A 4,667-nucleotide genomic window follows, 5' to 3' on the forward strand; every position below is an offset into this window, starting at 1 on the left:
ATATATATATATATATATATATATCTGTGATATTTATGAGGTTGATAATACTTCTGCTTCATCACAAAATGGTATGTTTGTTATCTATAATGTTTTCTTTAAACTTTTATTGTTAACAATTTAGAAAACAACTATTAATTTATTTTTATTCAACCATATTATAGATTTACACACACAAGTTTATATTAATAGGTTAGGTCTCACTCAAATAGTTACAAACTAGTTAATGGAGTGAAAAACCTATAAAACACAAAGTTGAAAACATAATAAAACATAAAAGTAAAAGTAAAAAACACAAAATAAATGAATAATAAATGAATAATATTAAAGCAACTTAAATCTAGAAGTTATAAAAACAAATAAAACTTAAAAAACAAACAGAAAAACTTATTTAATGTAATGTTATTAACACTAGTTTTTTATTAATATTTAATAAAATACAAATATTATTTACTTACTAGTAAGTAAATGATATTTGTAATTTTAAATATTAATCTTTAAACAACTTTTATTACTTAAAAATGTTTTATTTATAGTTTTCCAGAAAAATGTAATGAAAATCCTAAAAAATATAACAAAAGAACTAATGGAGGTGAACCAAAGTCAAAAAGATCTGATGGAAAAGTTATCTGGAGTACAATATACAGGAGTAGATATTGCTAATAAGTTAGTCTTTGTTACTATTGATAATGTTAAAGATTTGGTGAAGTTGGAAACTGAATTAGAAGATAAAAATTTATATTTGCAGCTGGTATGTAATGTTACCAACATTTAACTTTATTCATTATTGTTTTGCTGTTTCATTGTACATTTTATTAATTTTTTAAGAATAATAAAAAGTAAAGTAAACTTCCGATATTTCGAAACCTTGATAACTAGAACTTCCAGTAACTTAAACTAATTTTGAATCCCTGTTTAACCCTTATATATATTATACTCCCAATAACATGAACAAATTTCTTGGTCTCTTGGAGGTTCGAGTTATTGGGAGTTTACTGTATTTGATAATTTTAGTAATAGCGTATAGTAGATTTAAATAGTAAGTTTGACCGGTTGTTAGCTCAGTTTGACCAGTTGTTTGTTCTGTTGATAACACTGTATGTAATATATAAAATATTAGTAGGAAAGCTTGTTTAAGTTAAGTCGTTTTCACACGCATATACATACAATACAGTATACATACAATTACATGTATACACATACAATTAATGTATACACACATACAATTACAGGGTTGCTGATCAACCTTTGAAGACCTGGAATACCTGGAAATAGCATGAGACCTAGGAAAAACCTGGATTTTGGAAAACTCAAGGATTTTTTTAAATTTTTATAAAATTCTGAGAAAACCCAAGAAAAATATTTTTTTTTTTAAATTTTTGAACAATAATTTTTTTTGTAAGAATAGCTTGTCAATACTAAAAATAAATATACTAATATTTTAACAATAAATTTGCAAGATGTAGCTGTTGTTGTAAAACTTTTAGTCTGTCATATATAAATATTTTTGTTTAAATAAGGATAGTTATAATCTAGTAGATAAACTGGAAAGAATATGGAAAATTCAGGGAATTTAAAAAGCTATACTCAGGGAAAAACGCTCTTTACTCAGGGAAAAATTTTTTAAATTATATTGGCAACCCTGAATTAGGTATCGCATACATTGTTACTTTTTTCTATCACATGCTTTGTTACTACTTTGTTGACAATAGTGTTTAACCAAAATTGACTTGGTATTTTCAATATTTTTGCTTTGCTTGCTATTCTGATATTTTAAATAGTTTAGTAGAGGGAAATACGTGCCCTCATAAGATCATCCACTGGTTACTATGAATATTCTAATGTTAATTATTGTGAGTAATTATTAATACAGGTGGCAGTTTTAGTTCGTGCTTGTTGCAACCACCCAAAAAAAAGTATATACGAGGTGATGAACAAACTTATCACAAAAGATGTTGCATCAAACTATAATATTAAAGGCACTTCTCAGAAGTGTAATTTTTTACTGAATTCAACAATGTTTATTCAGCTATTATAGGTATATACAAAGAAATATTTTTTCATAGTATATTTTAAGAAATTTTGTAGCTCGTGTTATATGAAAAGGTATTTCAATTTTAAATTTTGAAGTACAGTTTTATTCGTTTAGAGACAGTCAGAAGTCAGCATGCTGATGCCAAAGATATACAACTCCACAGTTTTATGGGAGAATGGTTACGACAAGCTGGCGTGTTGAATATACGCACAGAGAAAAAAAAAATTGAAAATCATAATAAAACATTATAATCTGTTTTTCTTTTACTAATGAAATAAAAAACTATTTTCTTTATTCTTTTATGACTGTAATTTAGCATTATTTTAAATATTAATTCATGTAAATATTAATGGGCATGTTAATTCCGTAGCCATCGTAAACGCAACTCATTTAGGAAACGGAAATGTCTAAATTTGCAGAATTTTTGATGATTTTTGTTTAGTGTTGGTTCGTGATTTACCTTGTTTTATTTTGTTTATTTTAAAGTTTTAGAAGTCTTGTAGAAATATGGAAAAATTAGCCATTTTATTGAACATGGAACAATCCCACGTGATTAGTTTTTTGAGATAAATTATATGTTGTTGCTTTGACTACAAGTTGTTAATGACACAAATTTGTTTGAACTTTTTTTTTAAATAGCTGTAATAACTATAGTTATTGATAATAACTTATCAATAACTATAGTAATAAACAGTAACATTATTATGATATATATACATGTTTTACATTTTAGAAAGCTTTTCTGAAGGTGAACTTGTTGAACCTGAACTTTATCAGTCATTGTACTTCTGAATGTGAAAACAGTTAATGATTGTCAGAGATTGAAGCATACAAAGACATTTGAGATGACTAAAATTGATAGAAACTTGAGATGACTGAAATTGATAGAAAAGCTGGATAATTATGCTATTATTAATTATTATTAATTAATCATTATCATATTTCAGAAGTTATATTGATAAACTTGGTTCAAGTCGTTACCTATACTAGCAATTATACTAAATTGTTTTTTAAATTATCAATTTGTTATATAGGTGATGATCTTCAACCTAAATGGGTAAATCCTGGACATTTTCCAATACTTCTGCCATCAATAGATAAAGCTTTTATTTAGTATATTTGTTTTGTATATTTTTAAAATATTTATTTACGTTACATAGTATTTTGTTTTTTTATTGTTAATATTATTATTGTCATTATATATATTTACAGTTGGTAAGAATATCTTAAAAGTTTTAAAAGCTTAATAGCAATATATATAAAATTTTAATATTATTACTTATTAGTATTAATTTAATATAGTAGGGAAAAAACTTTAAATATTTAAAGATGAAACTTCATATTTTTAATTGCTATGTTTTTATTTTTAGAGGCAGTCGGGAGTCACGATGCGGACAACAAATTAGCACGCAAAAGATAATAAATTTTACAATCAGAAATACGACAAACTGGCCTGTTTAACGTTACGACAAACTGTCCTGATGAAATTCGTTAAAAAGCTGTTATTTAAAGATTATAACACATTATGTCATTAAACACAATAAAACGTTTTATAAAATATTTTTTGTTTTATTGCTTTACTTATCTGCTTTAACTATTTAGTAAGTATTTTATCTTACGTTCTCTGCAGTCAATAAAATTAATTAGACATTCAAATAGTTATCTATGTATTTAAAATATTGGATTTAAAATATTTCCTTATAATAACTTTTTTAAAGCTATTATTTATAAGCAAAAAGCTCTTACATAATAAGTAATTAATCACTAATAACAATAAGTAATCGCAACAAAAGAATCGGTGTTAAATCAGCAGTGATAATCACTACTTATTCACTAGTGACAAATCGGCACTAGCGATAAAATGTTTACACTAGCGACACAAATCACTAGCGATAAAATGTTTACAGAATCAACATTCAATAAGTACTAAATCACTACTAAATCACTGATGTATCAGTGCTAAATCAGCGGTGATAATCACTACTTAATCACTAGTGACTAATCACCACTCAATCACTAGTGATAAAAAGTTTACAGAATCACCGTTCAATAAGTACTAAATCGCCACTTACGATAAGTATTGAATCACTACTAAATCACCAGTGATGCGCGCATAGGGATTTAATGAGTATTATATTTGCTGATGATACCAACTTATTTCTTTCCAATAATGATATTTACTAACTCTTTTCTAGCATGAACGAGTAAATTAAAAATATATCCAAGTGGTTCAAATGCAGTAAACTAACTCTAAACAGTAACAAAACAAAATGGATTCTGTTCCATCCTGTCTCAAAAAAAGCTTATTTACCCCCAAATCTGCCCAAAATTATTACTGATGATACTGAGATAAAAAGACACTATGTCACAAAGTTTTTGGGTGTTTTTTTTTATGAAAACATCACATCGATAGCACATATTGACTATATTAGCACAAAAATTTCCAAAAGCATTGGAATTTTATATAAATCCAGAACATATTTAAGTAAAAAAAGTTTAACACAACTCAACTACTCATTTATACATAGTTATTTAAATAATGCAAATATTGTATGAGGAAGCACAGAAAAAAGTAAGTTACAATGTCTTTACCGCCGTCAGAAGCATGCGATCCGTTTAATTAATTTTGCGG

General features: G+C 26.1%; 1 long non-coding RNA gene across 1 annotated transcript; it reads left to right on the forward strand.

The window, feature by feature from the left end:
- The first annotated feature begins 483 nt into the window (after positions 1-483).
- LOC136089212 (uncharacterized) lies at positions 484-3,577 on the forward strand. The gene is made up of 4 exons (XR_010642862.1): positions 484-751; positions 1,874-2,038; positions 2,150-3,148; positions 3,406-3,577. It is a non-coding gene; the product is annotated as an uncharacterized LOC136089212 (long non-coding RNA).
- The last annotated feature ends 1,090 nt before the right edge of the window (positions 3,578-4,667 follow it).

Source organism: Hydra vulgaris, chromosome 13 (genome assembly GCF_038396675.1).
Source record: "Hydra vulgaris chromosome 13, alternate assembly HydraT2T_AEP".
Taxonomy (NCBI): domain Eukaryota; kingdom Metazoa; phylum Cnidaria; class Hydrozoa; order Anthoathecata; family Hydridae; genus Hydra; species Hydra vulgaris.